Raw genomic sequence first — 19400 nt, forward strand, 5'->3', positions numbered from 1 at the left:
CCCTTCTCAATGGCAACAGCACAGTCCCCTCAAACTCAGCCTGAGAAAAATGGCTCTAGCAGAAGTCAAGGGGAAGCAATGCCTGGAACACAGAGAGCCCTACCTCTCACCTGTCCCAGGGCACACCTTGTCCGAGCTGAGCGCCTCTGTCCTGCTGTCATTAGCCACGCATTTCTTCATAGAGAGGGAGCAGTGAGACAGGACATGGTTGCGAGGGCCATGGGAGGCAGAACCCACAGTGTGTGGCACTACCTATAGGAGGAGACAGGTGCTACAGAGAGGGAAGAGTCAAATATGACTCCACTGTTTACAGTGTGGGAAAGGGTCTCTTTAGAGAATATATCTTGGAGAGATTAAAAGCACAGGATCTGAAGTGAGGTTGTATTCTAGCACTGCCACCTAGATTTTTCTAATCTAGTTACTGAGTCTCAGTCTCCTTATCTGTGAAATGGGGATACTAATACTTATATAGTAACCACTTGGGATTAAGATCAAGTCTGCTATGATAGAAAATTCCAAATAACAATGGCTTAAACAAGGTAGAATTTATTTCCTCTCACATGAAATAAGCTGGGAGTTAAACCACACACGTACTGCTTGTCTGGCAGGGCCCATGGCAGCCACCCAGACTCCTGCCCTCATGCCGCCCCATTAAGTGTGGTTTCCATTCCCAAGGGCACCTCATGGGCCAGGATGGCTGCTGGAGCTCCAACATTTATAGGCAGATTTGGAAGGAGAGAAGAATGAAAGTTTTCTTAATTTAAGAAGACTTTCTGGCAGTTTCATACAATATATTGTTAGCTGCAACCTATCGTGTGGCCACATCTAGCTACAAAGTAAGCCGAGAAATGCTGTTTTTGAACAGGGCAGCTACATGCCTGGGTTGGTACCAGGGCTCTATCCCTAAGGCGAATGGAGAGTGTGTGGACGGGTAGCAGTCTGTAATCATGGTACTATATAGATTGTTGCAAGAATTAAGTGAGATACAGACTGAGAGCTCAGCAAATGTGAGTGACAATGATGATGACTGTAACTCACATTAGTGGTGCCATCAAGAGATGTGGGAGTCAGGAAGGAGAGCCAGGCGGGCCTATCGAGTGATGAGTCACAGCAGAAGTGGATCTTGGGGAAGGGCAGTTGCGATCCCCACGGAGGCTGACCTGTGGCCTGGGAGAGATGAGGACAGCAAGGACAAGGTGGGAGCATGTTATGGCCAGGGTGACACCCCTCCCGGGTCGTCTCCCAGGGGCTGTGATGTTCTTCCGTCTTGATGCTAAACCCCAGCTTCCTGCCTGCCCCTCCATCCCCTGGCTGCTGTAGTTTGCACTGTGGGGTTTCCACAGGCTTTAGCGAAAAAGCAGGTCTGGCTGAGGGTCAGTGAGGATTTTAATTAAAACTGGAAATGAAGGCTCACATCATAGTACTACATTCTTGTAGCCCACTGATAATTGCTGGCAGGATTAAAAATAATAGATGTAGCCCTTTGGCACTAATGAAGAAAGGGCTGGTATTTTTTTTTAAGTGGGTTCAATATTTATAACAGCGATTTTAAATAGAATAAGTCATCACAGTTTCTTTGGCCCTTCCATCTCCTTTTAGGTATGTTTGCAGCTTCTGGTGACCTGCCAGTATTTTAATTTGGAACCTCCTAAGGTCATCAAGTGTAGGATATACCAGGTTCATGAGTGAGGGGAAAATCCAGTAATTGATTTTTGATGTGAAGGACTGTTGAATGTTTTTTTGGAAGAAGGATTTTATTTAAAAGGTTTTATTTTTATGGATAGTGAGAATTCTTGCCTTTAAGAGAGGCCCAAAGCATAAACCCTCGAGCTCAAACAATGCTCCTCACATATGTAAAGAAAGCCTGGCTTTGATCACCGCATGTTACAGATTGAATTGTTTCACCTAAAACTTCATATATTAAAATCCTAGCCCTCAGTATCTCAGAAGGTGACCTTATTTGGAAATAGGGCCATTGTACCTGTAATTAGTTAAGGTGAGATCATACTGGAGTATGGTGGGCTCCTAATCTAGTATAACTGATGTGTTTATAAAAAGGGGAAGTTTGGGCAGAGACTCACCCAGAGAGAATATCATGTGAAGATTGGAGTTACACTACCACAAGCCAAGGAACTACCATGCCCTAGGAAAGAGGCCTGGAATGGATTCTTCTGCAGCGCTCTCAGAGGGAGCATGGCTCCACTTAAAGCCTTCATCTCAGCCTTCTAGCTTCCAGAACTGTGAGAGAATAAATATCTGTTGTTTAAGCTACTCAGTTGTGGTACTTTGCTGCAGCAACCCTGGGAAACTGTTATAGCCCATGATTGGGTGGTTACACGACCTTCAGTCATTTGATCTGTCCAAGCCTCTGCTTCCCAAGCTGTGGGTGAGGACAGCAGTGTCCACTGTTTTACCAGTGAGGACTGAATGTAAAATTGTCCGTCACAACCTCAAGCATTAGTATTACATCATAAAGCCATAGTGTGTTTTCTTTCTTTTTGTCTTTTCTTTCTTTCCTAACTTCCTTTCTTCCCTTTCCCTTTGTGTATGTGTATGTGTTTTTTTAATATGTCTCAAAGTAAAGGGTTTATGTTAAACACTTCCTCCCAAGCCTATCAGCCAATAGTAAAACAGGGATATTTTGTAATTGTCAGTGATTTGCTGGTCTTTATTGAGGACTTCAAGAACCAAATACACATTTTGCACTAAGATTTCATGGTTGCATTGCTTCTCTGAGAGGAACAAATTACAATAGAAAGAGATGGCAAATTGGTGTCATCTTGCATCCCACCACTGACCACTTGGGCACCTTCCTAGAATGCTATGTTAGGACTCTGTGGCTGCATCCAGATAGAGGATTGTGATCACTTAGTGACATTTGCTCCCCTCCACTTCCCCTTTACCTGTGTAAGTAAGGAGTGTTTGGACATGGTCTTCTGTCCCCCTTGATGTCCAAGGCCAAAGCACCCAGAGGCTCTAGAAGTGGGAGCACTGACTGTAGCTTAGGATATGTGGTATTCCCTTTCTGCTCCCAACTTAGGATGGTAGTTTTGCTCTCTGCCTTCTTTTATGTGCCCAGAATATTCCATCATACAGGTCTCTAGTGTTCCTGGACAATGACTGAGCTCTGGCTGCAACTAGGGCAGCAGCCTCCATATTACTCTTCCTGGTTCTACAGCTGCAGTCACTGCTAACCATCCTCCACAAACATGCAGCATGACTTTTCTGAAACCCCAAACCGCTCAAGTCATGCCCTCCTCACAATCAGGCTGTGGCTCCCTATTGCTTATAGGGCAACACAAAAAGTGATTCAGGATCTAGACTCTGTCTATGTAATAGTGTGCTCTCCTCCACACTCCCTGCACATTCTAGCAGTTGAATAAGTGGGGCTTCCCGTTACTCCTCCAGGAAGACTCGGAGACCCTTTCCCTCATGCTTTCATGCCAGCATGGTGCCTTTCACAGACCTTTGCAATAAGGAGGGGAGAAGGGAGCAGGTCAAGCTATCCTGAAATTATTTGTGTGTCTGTCTTCTCACTCAAACTTAGAGTTCCTTGGGAGCAGAGAATGTTTTTTCCACTGTATCTCTAATACCTGGCACATGGCAGGAGCTCAGTAAACATCAGTTCCTTTTGAAGAACCAGGAATTCTAGAGAGGAGGTGAAATCTTCAAAATTATACACAGCATATGATGGACCTGGTTAGAAGTTGGATGTTACGATTCATGATCTTTGGACAACGTCTTCTAGCCATAAACAAAATATTAAGGAAGAGTATGAGGGGTGGAAAAGGTGGTCAAATGCACTCCCCCAACACACATACACATTCCCAAAACAAAAATAAAATTGCGGCTATCATGAAAAGGATAGGACTGTTAAAAGTGAATGATGACAGCTACATGGTTAGCTATGGATTCTTTTTTGGTTGCTTTGAATGTATGAAAATGATGTCAAAACAAATCCTCCCTGGCACTCTCAGTGGTTATTCCTCTCCAACAACCTCTGCCCATTCCTCTCCCTTTCTCCCACCCTCTCTACCCCAACCCCAGTCCACTTCTTTTATTTCCCACCATCACAGCATACATCACTTGGTTCAGAAGTCCAGGGAAAGGTTGAAGAGGAGACATTTCTGAATCCAGAATTAAGAGAAAAAGCCATGTTCTCATAGCGCATGATGTTTCAGGACTACAGTCAGTGACATGACATTCTACAGAGCTGGCTATTTCTTTTTTTTTTACATTAAAGTATAGTTGATTTACAATATTACATTCATTTCAGGTACACAACATAGTGATTCAATTTTTTATAGATTATACTCCATTTAAAGTTATTACAAAATAATGGTTATATTTCCTTGCTTTGTAGAATATGTCATTATTGGTTATTTATTTTATACGTAGTAGTTTGTATTTCTCAATCCCACACCCCTATCTTGCCCGTCCCCCCTTTCCTCTTCCCACTGGTAACTGCTGTTTTGTCCTCTGTATCTGTGAGTCTGTTTCTCTTTTGTTATATACATACATTTGCTTTATTTATTAGATTTCACATATAAGTGATAACATGGAGTATTTGTCTCTCTGATTTATTTCACTAAGCATAATACCCTCTAGGTCTATCCACATTGTTGTAAGTGGCAGAATTTAATTCTTTTTATGGCTAAGTAATATTCCATTGTATGTATGTATATACTACGTCTTCTTTATCCATTCATTAGTTGGCAGACACTTAGGTTGCTTCCATATCTTGACTATTGTAAATAATGCTGCTGTGAACTTTGGAGTGCATGAATCTTTTCAAATTAGTGTTTTCCTTTTCTTTTTTTGGATATATACTCAGGAGTGGAGTTGCTGGATCATATGGCAGTTCTGTTTTTAATTTTTTGAGGAACCTCTGTACTGTCTTCTGCAGTGACTGCACCAATTCACATTCCCACTAGTAATGTACTAGGATTCCTGTTTCTCCATATCCTTGACAACATTTGTTAGTTGTAGTTTTTTTTGACGATAGCCATTTTGACAGCTGTGATATGGTACATCACTGTGGTTTTGATTTGCATTTCCCTGATGATTAGCGATGCTGAACATCTTTGCCTGTGCCTATTGGCCATCTGTAAATCTCTGGAAAAATGACTGTTCAGGTCTTTTGCCCAATTTTTAATTTTTTTATTGAGCTGTTTATATATTTTGAATATTAATCCCTTATTGGTCGTATCACTTGCAAATATTTTCTGCCTTTCAGTACGTTGTCTTTTTGTTTTGTCGATGGTTTCCCCCCTTGCTGTGCAAAATCTTTTAAGTTTAATAGGTCCCATTTGTTTGTTGTTGCTTTTGTTTCTTTTGCCTTAAGAGACAGATCCAAAAAAATACTGTTATGATTAATGTCAAAAAGTGTTCCACCTATGTTTTCTTCCAGGAGTTTTATGGTTTCTGGTTTTACATTTAGGTCTATAATCCATTTTGAGTTTATTTTTTTATATAGTGTGAGAAAATGTTCTAATTTTATTCTTTTACATATAGCTGTCCAGCTTTCCCAGCACCACTTATTGAAGAGACTGTCTTTTCTCTATTGTATATTGTTGCCTCTTTTGTTGTGGATTAGTTGACGATAGGTGCATGGGTTAATTTTGGCCTTTCTATTCTACTCCATTGATCTATGTGTCTGTTTTTATGCCAGTATCATGCTGTTTTGATTACTGTAGCTTTGTGTAGTCTGAAGTCAGAGAGCATGATGCCTCCAGCTTTATTCTTTTTTCTTAAGACTGCTTTGGCAATTCAGGGTCTTTTATAGTTCCATATAAATTTTAGGATTATTTGTTATGGTCCTGTGAAAAAATGCCATAGATATTTTGATAGGGATTATATTAAATCTATAAATTGCTTTGGGTAATATGAAAATTTTAACAATATTAATTCTTCTGACTCAAGAACATGGGATATCCTTCCATTTCTTTGTATCATCTTCAGTTACCCTAATTACTGTTTTATAGTTTTCAGAGTATAGGTCTTTTACCTCCTTGATTAATTTTATTCCTAGGTATTTTATTCTTTTTGAAGCAATTTTAAATGAGACTGTTTTCTTGCTTTTTCTCTTTCTGATAGTTCATTATTAGTATATAGAACTAATTTCATTTTTAGGGATTCCTACGTATAGTATCAGGTCATCTGCAAATACTGACAGTTTTACTTCTTCTCTTCAGTTTGGATGCCTTTTATTTCTTTTTCTTGTGTGAGTACTATGTCTAGGACTTTCAATAACGTATTAAATAGAAGTGGCGAGAGTGCGCATTCTTCTCTTGTTTCTAGTTTTAGAGGAATGGCTTTCGGCTTTTCACCATTGAGTACGATGTTAGCTGTGGGCTTGTCATAAATGGCTTTTATTATGTTGAGATATGTTCCTTCTATATCAACTTTGGTGAGGGTTTTTATCATGAATGGAATTTAAATTTTGTTAAATGCTTTTTTCTGTGTCTATTGAGATGATCGTGTGATTTTTATCATTTTGTTAATGTGGTGTATCACATTAATTGCTTTGCTAATATTGAAACACCCTTGTTTCCCTGGAATAAATCCCACTTGATTGTGGTGTATGATCCTTTTTATGTATTGTTAAACTTGATTTGCTAGGATTTTGTTGAGGATTTTTGCATCTCTATTCGTCAGAGATACTGACTTACAATTTTCTTTTTTTGTAGTGTCTTTGGTTTTGGTATCAGGGTAATGGTAGCCTCATAGAATGAGAGTGTTCTATCCTCTTCAATTTTTTGGAATAGTTTAAGAAGGATAGTATTAGCTCTTCTTTATATGTTTGGCAGAATTCTCCTGTGAAGCTGTCTAGCCTAAACTTTCATTTACTGGGTTTAAAATATTTTTTATTGTTTTTTAAACAACTTTATTATGGTATAATTTCTGTACAGGAAACTACACATATTTTAGGTGTACAATTTGATGAAATTTGATAGATGTATACACCTATGAAACCACCACCAAAATCGAAATACCTAACATTTCCATCACTGGGGTTTTTTTAAAGTACAGATTCATTTTCACTACTAGTGATGAGTCTGTTCAGATGGTTTATTTCTTGGTCTGTTTCTTTCTATTTCAGTCTTGGAAGATTTTGTTTCTAGAATTTTATCCATTTCTTCTAGGTTGTTCAATTTATTGGCATGTAACTGTCCAAAGTATTCTTTTATGATTTTTTGTATCTCTGTGAAATCAGTTGTTACTTCCCCTCTTTCATTTCTTATTTTGTTTATTTGATTTTTTGCTGAATGAGTCTGGCTAAAGGTTTTTCAATTTTGTCTTTTCAAAAAACCAACTCTTGGTTTCATTGATTTTTTTCTTTGTCTCTATTTTATATATTTCACCTCTTTGTTAGTCTCTCCTGCTGACTTTGGGCTTTGTTCTTCTTTTTCTAATTCCATTGCATGGTTGGTTAGGTTGTTTATTCAAGATTTTTCTTGTTTCTTGAGGTAGGTCTGTATTGCTATAAACTTCCCTCTTTCCACTAGAACTGCTTTTGCTGCATCCCATAGATTTTGGAAATTTCCTTCTAATGTAAACATTGCCTTACCAAGACTGCTTAGGGGAATACACAGGTGTGATGGGTAAACATGAAAGTGTGGGGGAGTTTGAGGCCTAGGACCTAAACTTTGCCTCCTCCCTATAAAATAGAGCAGGGGCATGTTTGACAGATGTTAATCTTGGCCACATACATTAATAGATTAACACATTCTTCACATCTATGAGTATTACTAAAAAAAAAATTTAGGATAGTGGTAAGCAGAAGAAATTATTGGATAAATTTGGAATTTAGGGTTTTTTTGGTTTTTTTGCCTTTAGATGCAAGATATTTTCTGTCAAGGGTGCTTTTCAAGTTTATGCTTTTCCAAACACATAATAATGAGAGACCACATATGAAAAGAAAGGTCAGAAACATACTACTGAAGAGGGAAGGAAGAAATCTAAATATTGTGACAGATGATAATAGAACAAAAGCTAAAAGTGCTTAGCTGGGCTGAAATCATGGGTCCACTGGGATCAGAAGCAAGCAGTGGCTGGAAATTTGGCTCCTGTGAATAAGAAATAAGAAGGCTTTAAGCAATTTAAGGTCCAGAGTTGGACTCCTGCTTGAAGCAGTGTCTGGGGTGGTTCTCCTGGGCTGATAAAAAGAGTCTGGGAAAAGAAGGGGATAGAGGAGTGGGTCATATGATCCAATGTTCTAACTAGCAATTTCTTCCATGTTGTTCTGCATCATCTAGTGTAGTTCTGACCATCACCTGGGACTTTGGCTTTTCGCCAGCTTCTGACTAGAGTGGTGGAAGGATGGGCCTTCTGCTGCTATAGGGATGGGCTCTTCCATATATCTAGTAAAGTCATGGGACAGGAGCACAAAATTCCATTCTAAAACCTGGCTCTGGGCTAGAAACCCAGAGAGCAAAGAAAACACAACCCTAAAAGTATTAGACTAGGAGGGTAGGCACAGAGGAAGTGAGAGGGGAAAAAAAATCCTCCTCCTCCTCAAAGTGAGCCTGCCAACTGATATTTCAAAATACATGAAGAAGTCTAAAGTGAAGAAAGATAACCCACCAACACAACAAATGAAGCATAATTTCATTTGAAATGAAATTAAGTTCATGGAACAGACTGAAGGAGTGAAATAAGTAACTATTAACTATAGGAAGGAAAACTATTTGGGATGAAATATGTAAAAACTGAACAGTCATGAAATGGGGGGCAGTGTTTAATGCATGATTGAGGCATTCATAGGTTCTGCTCAAAATGAGGATAGAACTACTGGAAGTTTTATGGTTAAGCAAGTATGTTAAACATGTAGAGTAATTACTAATAAACTATAGAAAATAATGTCTAATTTCTGAATCAACAGAAAGAAAGAAAGGTTTATAGAAAACTTTATTAATCTAACAGAAGGCAAGAAATGAGAAAAAAATTAGAGGGAAAAGATGGTAAAAAGAAATTTCTATCCATATGACCACGCTATTGAATTATCAGGCAATTTTCCCCAAGCAGTGATATTTAACAACTGACTGGGTGGGAATGGAGAGCTGATTTGTATTGTTTACTGATTTTACTGATTTCCCTGGTGTAAATACTCCCACCATGGCCAATTTGAAGCTACCAATGTAACCTTAACCTCAGTTAGTTCACAAAGTTCTTGAAAATGTAACAGTAATACCTAGGGAGCTCATGCTTGCTGGCTTCAGCACACTGCTGTTTGTTTGGGATAGACAAGCTTTTCTCCATAGTCTTCATACTACATATAATTTTGGCAATAAAAAAACAGATTGTCTGCATTTTCCTTGTCTGAAACCACATGGAAATTTATTGGGAAGACAAGAGTTGGTGGCATTCTGTTATTAGAGTGTTTATCATATCGTTATGGAAGGCTAGTAATTTATGATCCTTGCTAGAAAAGCCAGATCAATACAGAGATAAATGTCCTCAGCACAATAGAATTTATATCATCCACATAATTGACCACTGTGTCATACATTCAGTCATTTATTTCATTATCTGATATAACGAGCCAGAAGTCTAGTATGTATGTGATTTATTAATACACATTAGTGTGAAATCCATGACCCATCTAACCTGTTACCTGCCCTTGGCAACATAGTCCACTGTTGTCTACCTCCAATAATAGGATCCCACAAAGAGGATCAACAGCTTTTTTAATGCTAGATATCTTCTGTTGAGTTGGAACAGATCAGAGGAATGCCAGAGCTAACATTACTCCCTCTCTTCTGTTCACTTCTCCCTTCTCCCCGGTCGTGGGTTCCTACTCCCTTTTTTCTTTTTCTTTCTTTTTTTTTTTTCAGAGCACAAGTAGCTTGTTGTAGAGCAGGGTGGGTGGGCAGATGGTCCTGAAAGAGCCTTTATATCACTGATTTGCTGCTATGAGTATATTTAGTGACACAGTCATTCCACATCACCTATCTATGAATGCCACAGAGTTACAGTGGCTTGAAGCTCAGGACACACCACGGTACCAGAGCAGGGAAGTGGCATGTTCCCTGGAGAGAAAGAGAGAGAGAAAGAGAGAGAGAGAGAGAGAGAATAGGGAAAATGAAAAAGGAAAACAGAAAGCTAATGATTTACAAACCTATGCATAGAGTTAGTTCACTAACAGTGGGAGTAGGAGATATCTGCTCCCCCCACCCCTGCCCCACTTTCTTTCTCACCCCTGCCCCACCCCCAACATTTGTTCCCTGCAGCATCTGTGCATCTGTGCTTTGCTTTGAAAGGGTTAATCAGAGGGCCTATTATTCATCAAATTAAAGACTTGGCTGCCTGAGAGTGCCTTTCAGAAAGGATTAGGGTCTCTGATGAGGCTTTGATGTAATAGATGGAGCTGTTCTGCTCCTTCATGTTAATGGAAGGGCGTTAAGGACTCCCCAGGCTCTCTTTGACAGTCTTTACTCATTCCCTTGCCTAAAAAAGGAAAATATTTTATCTTGCGAAAATTTAGTGATTGAACAAGGCACTGTATTGACGTCCCTGGTGGTGGGGGAGGGGTGAAATGTTCACTTCTTGGTCTAAAGGCACAGAAGTGCAGCACTAACTGGCTTCCCTTGGTGGCTACTTCCTCAGGGAAAACTCTTTTTCTCAAGAGCAGTGGAAGCAGTCATTTTGGCATTGTGCTTCGTCGCCTTTGGAAGTTTTTTTGTCAAAGTTGGGCAGAGAGGTGGCAGGAGACAGGCATGGTGCTAGTTTGTGTCCTCAGGAGCATAAACCAAGGTAGTCAGTAGCTGTGCAAAACCCTGGTTTGCATAAGATATTTACAACTACTTATTATCCGACAATATTTTCTCCAGATTGTTCAGTACTGGTTTGGTTGTTAATGAAAACCTGGCTTAGTCAATTTTCCCCAATTTGATTTCATACCATCAATAATATTTATATAATTGGCAATTGAGAAATGTTTAGTCAATTTAAATCTTTACCAGAAGAACACATGTTAAAGGAAGGGCACTAAATATGGGCAGACATAATGCCAGCAAGACTGTTGAACTAGGCCATTATCTTTCCTCTTATTTCTAATCTCCTCCCACCTCCACCTTCACTGTGTACTATGGTCTGAAATTTCAGTAGGAGCCATTACTGTCATCATTTAAGAGGAAAATTTGACTGTCCTGTTGTTTCCATGCCCACTTGTGTGTGGTGCTCCAGTCCTCTTCCCACCCTCTCCCAACCTCCCCTCCCCTTTTTTGAGTGGCTTTTGATTCATAGGCTAAACTTTTTCAGCAATCTTCTTTCCATTCTTTGTAGTGAGCAGCACATGGTAGCTGGGCACCCCACCTTTCTTCTCCTTGATGGATGCCAGCATCTGGGCACTGTGCTCAGCGTGTTAGGAATTAAGGGACTTTACTGTATAAAAATTCACCATGTTGCTGGTAGATACAGCCCTGGATTAAGATCAGAGAGCTCTGTGCCTCCTTGAATTAGCTACCCAGGGAGAATTTTTTTATGAGATGGTTCTTTGATAGAAGATACCAGTTGAGGTTGAAGAGTTTTTATAAGAAACAATCCTATGAAATGCATGCCTGTGTTTACTGGAGGGAAGTAATGTTCATTACATTATATAGACATTTCTGTGAAAACTCAGGAAAGCTATATATCTCAAGTCTCCTTACCAATCAACATCATCATCATCATTCTTCAAGTGGCTGGTCTGTTTTTATATAATGGATTTTAAGAAATATAGAACAGACGATATCTTCCCTTTTACACTGGCTGCTTGAAAACCTAGAGCCAAATTTGTGACCACTTCTAACAAAGTAGTTTATTTGGAATTCTAATTCCTATTTTTGTTTCCTAATTTCCTCTTTGTTTCATTTTTCTCTTCTGATTTTAATTGATTTTATCTTGCCTGTTATCCATAGCTTTATTTATTTAAGCACATGTTGTAGTAAGATGCCTTAAATTATTTCTAGAACAAGATGAAGTATTGAAAATCAATTGCATCTGATGATGTGAATTTAAAATAATGCAGCCACTTTGGAAAACAGTCTTGTAGTTCCTCAAAAGGGTAAACATAAAGTTATCATATGATCCAGGAATTCCACTCCTAGGATATATACCCAGGAGAAATGAAAACATATATGCACATAAAAACTTGCTCATAGCGGCATTATTCATAATAGCTTTAAAGTGGAAACAACCCAAATGTCCATCAGTTGATGAATAGATAAACAAAATGTGGTATATCTATACAATGGATCATTATATAGCAATTATTTAGAATGAAGTATTGATATATGCTACAACATGGATGAACTTTGAAAATATTATGCAAAGTGAATGAAACCAGTCACAAAAGACCACACATATTTTATGAAATCCATAGAAACAGAAAGTAGATTTGTAGTTGCCTGGGACTGAGGAAGTTTAAGGGAAATTGGGAGTGACTGCTAATGGATACAGAGTTTCTTTTGGAGATGATGGAAATGTTCTAAAAATTGATTATGATAATGGCTGTGTAACTGTATAAATATGCTAAAACTCTTTGAATTATAACTTTAAATGAGTGAATTGTATGTATGGTATGTGAATTATACCCCATTAAAGCTATTATGAATCTTATTTGCAGCAATCTATCAGCTATAAATTTTATGGAGTAGTTTTTGCTGATATTCTTACACTTTAAATTTTTACTTTGTGCCAGATATGTACACTGTAGTTAAACCCACTTATTTTCATTGGAATCTGCAGACTTGTTTGGGATTATGAGTCTCTGGGAGTAGGGATGGTCTTCTCCATGGGATGCAAATTCTCTGTATTATTTAGTTCAGTTGATCCACTAGGCAAAGCCTATGGTTGTTCAGAGCAAGTTCCAAGCCTGTGGACATAAAGGCTGTTGTTCTACTTCTCCTCCTCCTTGTCTTTGCCTACCCTGTCTCCTCTCCCTTGTCATCTTATTCTACCTGGTAGTGAAAATAAGTGAACAAAAGTGGTCAAAGAAGTAAGAGAATAACCAAAAGATGTAGCATCACTGCAGGCAAGGAAAGAGAATGTTTTAAGATGGAGCAGGTTAGCGGTGGCCATCAGTGAACATAGAGTTTGGACAGAATGAAAAGAGACCATGGAATTGGTAACTTAAAAACCTTTCATTTCCATTGAGAGAGATTATAGTTGGGTAGTGAAGGTAAAAAATAGATTGTTATGTTCACAAAGATTTAGCTACAGCTTCATCTTAGATTTAACTTGACCTAAGAGTCCACTGGCATCTGTTTTTCTTTCTACACTCTCGACTTGTCTTCAGCTTTTACAGCTGTAACCATCATTTTTCCCTTCCCATTTCCTCAGTTCAGACTATATGTTTCCTAAGTGGATCTCTACCCTCCCCTTTTCTCTCCCTCTAATTTAGTCTCCAGTATGGTGCCAGTTTGTTTTCTAAAGTAATGATCTAATTGTGTTATCTCCCTGCTCACAAAGGCCAGTTCACTGTGGCTAAGAAAGAAAATCCAAACTCACTGGCATGGCCTTCTAGGTTCTGAATAAGATGTTCCTGGTCAAATTCTCACCCTATCTCTATTACAGCTGCATTGTTCTGTTCTACTCCGTTCCCCTTATGAGCCAAGCATTTTACCAGTGGACCTCCATTCCTCCTGTACTCTCCATCTGGAATTCTCCCTTGCACTTCCTGTCAATATCCCTTTTATCCTTTAAGACCCAAGTTTTATCTGTCAAGTGAAACACTTGTTCTCCTAGCTAGAATTGTTTACTTCATCTGAGCTACTCTAGTGCTTACATTTTTTAGTCTTTAATAATTGTTATTTATGTCTATATCTATTCTACTACTTCTTTCTAAGTTCTGTGAAAGCTAATGTCTCACTCCAGACATCTTTTCTTCCAAGCACTTGATGTGATGCCATTCACAGTAAATACCTAGTAAGTATTTGAATGAATCAATGAATTCAGTCCCACCTGGATCTTTAAATATTTCAATTGTGGAAAGTTGATATTACCCCAGAAGATAAAATTTTTATGGAGGAAATATCTTTTGTTTGTTCTGCATTCTCCTAGCCCCAACCTCAGTCCTCAGCATGTAATGGTCATGTACTGTGGAACTGTCTGTTCATTTCTCATAGGGAATGGCTGGGTACTGTCCATTGCTTCCTCTTGTAGGGAAAAAAATGCATGCAAATGAGAATTATGGATTTAATTCCAGACAGCGTGGCAAGTAGGATCAAGGGAAGGATTAAAATTCATGTATTCCCTGGCACTTAAACCTGAACTAAGAAGCAGACCATAACTGTTTTTCAAAATGGAAATTGATTTTTGAATCAAAGATATTAGCCAGACAGTCAAAAACAGGAGTACCCAAATGCTTGAACTTGAAAAAGCTGAAGTTCTTTACTTTTGCTAAATTGTTAGACCCTAAAAGTCCTCATTCTCACAGAACTTGAAAGTTCTGATCAGGACATCTATCAGATAGTGATTTTTGCCCTGAGTGGTGGGAAGAAGTAGCTAATTAAGAGGAAAAGTAGCTAATTAATGGACACAGTATTATTCAACTCTGACTCAAGAAGCCATTGCACATTAACATTTCTTTTTATAGTACTCATCCTGCTTGGAATTGGTTATGCCATGTCTGTCTTCCTCCAGTGGGCTGACTGACTGTATCCCTACCACCTAGTGCAGTGGCTGGTCCACATAGCTGGTATTTATTGAATGCTTGTTGTATACCAGGCACTGTATATGGATTATCTCATTTACTCCCCACAATGACATTATTACCATTTTACGGATGAAGAAAGTATGGCCCAGAGAATTTAATTAACTTGCATATTATCATCACATACCTATAAGAAGTAGAATTAGGTTTGACCCTAACCCCTAACTTTAAACCTTTATATATTACTGCCCCAATGATAGGGACCAAACATTTTTTAAAATGGGTGGGTACATGTGTCATGCTTAGGAGGATAATGGGTTTGGTGATTAAGTATACTGTTATTTAAATAAATCAAGCCTATTTAAAATATCTAGGTTAGTAATTTAAATATAATCATATATAGTATATATTATATGAATCTCTATTATATTAATTAATAATTAACATGAAGACTAATAACTTTAAAAAATGGACTTGCCAACATCTAGGTTATTTTGCACTGACTCACCCATATTTTACATAACCCCTTCCTTCTGGGTTCAGCCATCCCTCCCCTCTGCTCCTCATCTTCCTGGGCAGCTTCAAGCAGATATTTCCTTAATTTCGACCTGAAGCAAAGACCTCTAATGGAAGCCAAAGCCTACATCTGGTTTCCTGGCTGGGTCTAGGGCTGACCCTCAGCCCTCACAGAAGCCCAAGAGGCAGCAGCAGCCAATACCCAGATCCTTGGGAAGCGGCAGCGTTGCAGTCTGAGAGATGGAGCTATCACAAGATTCCCATCTCCCAGGGAACACACCTTCCCCAGCCCTTTGAACCAGAGGGTGGGGTTTGAACACAGATTAACAGTCCAGTGAGCAGGTGCTGGGACCGTGCAATGGAGTGATGGTTTGTTTTTTTTCTGGGCACCCTGACTGAACCACATGGCTGGACTTGCCTGGAGGCATATCTGTTTAATTGAGAAGTACTTTTTCCAACCAAGGAAGAAGGAAACAAAGAAAATAAATAGGAGTGAGAGATGGTGACCTGCAACCACCAGTTACAGTCCTTAAGACAGCCTTAGTCCTAAAACATGAACATCAGGCTACAGCACATCCATTGGAGGGCCTGCTCACCCCAAGTCCTTGCAACTGCTGTATGACACTTGGAAACACAGCTGAACCAGAAGAAGGAAGTGGCAGTAACAACAATAGTAAAATGGCACCTCCACCACCTGCTCTCCTTTGGCTTCTGCTTGGACAGCTATTGTGTCCTCTGAGCCCCGTCTTGACTTGTTCCTTCTTTTGGGCCTGGTTCCTCTTGGCCCTTCTCCTCTCCTCACTTTGCCTCCTTGCCTGGCATTTTTACTCCTTCCTCCTCCTCCTGGACTGATTCTGTCCTCTGTCCCTGATCCAGTGAACTCATTTTAACTTAGCCCCTCCCCGCCATGGCCCCCAGCTTGTCCCCTAGACAAGCAGTACTTGAGGATCTACAATTTCTGTTACCACATCACCTTCCTTAGGAACACAATGAGTTAGTCTGGGCATTTATTATGTTGAGATATGTTCCCACTATACCCACTTTGGTAAGAGTTTTTACCTTGAATGGATGTTGAATTTTATCAAATGCTTTTTCTGCATCTATTGAGATGATCGTGTGGTTTTTGTCCTTTCTTTTGTTTATGTGGTGTATCATACTGATTGATTTGTGTATGTTGAGCCATCCTTGTGACCCTGGGATGAATCCCACTTGATAGTGTATAGTGTTTTTTAATGTGTTGTGGGATTCAGTTTGCTAACATTTTGTTGAGAATTTTTGCATCTATATTCATTAAAGATATTGGCCTATAATTTTTGGTTTTGGTATTGTCTTGATTTTGGTATCAGGGTAATAATGGCCTCATAGAATGAGTTTGGGAGTGTTGGGTTTTTCTAATTGTTTACTATTGATCACAGAGCAGAGACAGAGGGGTAAAGTGAAGAGGTCATTGTGTTCACAGGTGTCACACAGGCTACATCCCTGGTCATATGGGTTTTACACGGTGGCTCTCTGCCCTGGAAGGGCCCTCCAGTCCTGGACCCTCTTTTTGCACTGGGACTCTCACCAGCTACCGTAGCGCACATTCCTTAACTCTGGAGGGAGATTCTGTCCTTTCTGCTCTTAGTTTTTAATCTTTTGGTTTCAAATGGCCCTACACTTTTTCTCTGGCTGCTTTCTTCACCTTCTTTGAGTCTTCTCTGGGTGAGAAAAGTTGGCTCTTCTCTGTCTCCAGCCTCATGCTTCAGGACATGCCATATTCTTCCATTTCCATTTTCTTCCTGTGTTCTCTTGAGCTCACTCTGGACCTTCGGTGCTGATGGCTTTGTCTATAGGTGGGGCTGACTTACTGTTCTTTCTAACACTGTGTCTGCCTTCTCCTCACCTAGTTATTTCAGGTGAGATCGCAGCTGCCCTGTTGTCGTGCAGCCCCGCAGTCTCTCTCCTGCTTCGCCACACAGAATTTGCTCTCACTTACCTACTCCATGAAAAAGACTGAGCTTCCTGTTCTGAAACTCTCCATCCTACCTTCTGAGGCCTTTTTTCCTTTCATCGAATACTGACTGTCTTTCTCTGATTGATAACTGTAGTAGGTCTGCCTGGTCCTCACCTCTGTTTCAGGTGAGGACCTTGCTTCCCCATCCGATGTGTGAAGTTAGTATGCAATTTCAGTTCTTCCCAGTGAGACTTTAAAACACCACCATGTGCCATATTTGTAAATTTCATGAAAACCGAGATGTCATTAAGTATTCCACCAAATGGGGAGGTGAGGTTTTGCTAAAATAACACACAATGTCAGGTTTCTCAGCCTGTCTTCTCTTGAGGCATTAGTCATCTTGGGAAAATGCCTGCGTTTGTCAAAGTCCTGTCTTCCAAAATGGAAATTTCCTTCCAAGACAGAGCACCATGGGCTCCGATATTTAACCTATAATTAGTGTACCCTCTGGAGGATTTCTCCTCTTGATGCAGCGGCCTCTTTGTCGCTCAGACTTCTGTCCAACAGTGATAGGAACTGCAAATGCAGCGAGTGCATCACGGGGCAGAGAAATGTTTGCTCAGATCAGAAACATTTAGATATTCAGTACCAATAGAAACACTTAACAACCTAAGTAGCAAACCTGCAAGAAAACAGCAGAGAGTACAAAAGATAGCATATTAAAAAAGAAGTGAGAAGAGACATAAATCTTGAGTTTTAATCTAGTTTTGCCCCAATGTGTAAAATAAAATTGCTTTCTCACCTGCATTTCTCACTAAGTTCATGAGTATTTTTAGTTTTTGACTTTTCAGCTGCTCTTTATCAAGGGTAGTTTATTCATCAGTAAACATGCCTGTTCGTGACTCTTGATAAATAGCTCCCCCTTGCCCGGCATCTGATTCTTTGGTTATGAAATGGCAGTTTACTAGGCAGCTGTGTCTCAACAGCATTATCATTTGGAAGCAGAATAAATACAGGCACTGCCAGCTCCAGAGTCCAACACAGAAGCCCCACCTTGTTTCTCATTAAGAAATGCCTCCTGCTTGCCTCTTTCTGGCAGAAGCCAGGCTCAGAGATCACAGCAAATGTCTGCAACAACCTATGTTTAATGTGGTGACACTAATGAATTCTGAGAATTAATCTTCAATCAAGAATGCATGATGGAAGATACTAGAATTCCAGATTACATAATGGATTAATTTCCTTCAAGGCTGAAATTTGCTTCCTTTTTCTTCTAGTGGACTTTTCTGTCATATTCAAACCTTCATGGACTTGTAAACCCAGGGTAAATCCAGGTAATACATCTCATGGTAGTTTTAATTTTTTTATTCATTCATTTTTTATCTTAGCACAGGGATAACCACATCTAAACCCAGATTTTAAAAAGTGATTTTAAAAAATCTGGGACTGAAGGAAAGAATTATTTATGATTTTAGAAAAAAAGTTCTTTTCCATCAACCCAGACCTTGTTCAATTTCTTTTTTTGAAAGTAAAAGACTCTGGGAAGAACTGAACTTGGGGAATGCATTTCCCCAGTTTGAGACGCTGTATTCAGCAGAAACAGCAGCCTACAAGTGTCTCAGACATGCTGGTGACAATTAGGGGCTCTGAGTGTCTCCCCTCAATCGCTGAGATGAGGGCTCAGCTGCCCATTCCAAAAGTCTAGTACTAATGTCTCACAGCAGAGCTTCCAAGAATATCATTTTCAGGGCCCTGGTTCCATTGATACGAAAAAGGATCTGTGGCCAAGTAAATTTAGAAACAAGGACTTACACAAAATTAAGCTGTTTTCTTTATCTTCTTACTTCTGATAACATTTAATATGTTCACATGCATTGTGAAACTCCACTTACTTGGTTTAGAGAATCACCAATGTTTCCCAAACTTTTTTGACCAGAAGACTAGTTATATTTTTCAATGGAATGTCTTGTGTGTCTAGTGTCTCACCAACTTACCTCACCCTGGTCAGCCCTCATTTCCCATATGGAGGTCAACGTTTTAAACATTCTCTTGTAAAAACTGCTCAACCCCTGGCTGGGAGAAAATATCCTGCATCTGGAACTTGCAGTTCCTTGTTTTGTAAGCAATCATGAAATGAATAAGCATATCATAACTTCTTTAGTTTTCCATGTTTGTTCTCCAAATCAAGTTAGAGGATTTAATCATACTTTTTAAAAGGACACGGAAGCTGTCAGGAGTTCTTATGAATCCCTGCAGTCCATTCTATCTTAATCCACCAAATCCCTGCCTGCAAGGAGAATAAGACAGAAATGACAA

General features: G+C 39.4%; 1 protein-coding gene across 1 annotated transcript in view; it reads left to right on the plus strand.

Moving 5' to 3' along the window:
• Positions 1-19400, plus strand: part of MYO3B (myosin IIIB) — a 346577-nt gene that overhangs the window by 112919 nt on the left and 214258 nt on the right. The window lies entirely within an intron of this gene.

This window comes from Camelus dromedarius, chromosome 4 (genome assembly GCF_036321535.1).
Source record: "Camelus dromedarius isolate mCamDro1 chromosome 4, mCamDro1.pat, whole genome shotgun sequence".
Taxonomy (NCBI): Eukaryota; Metazoa; Chordata; class Mammalia; order Artiodactyla; family Camelidae; genus Camelus; species Camelus dromedarius.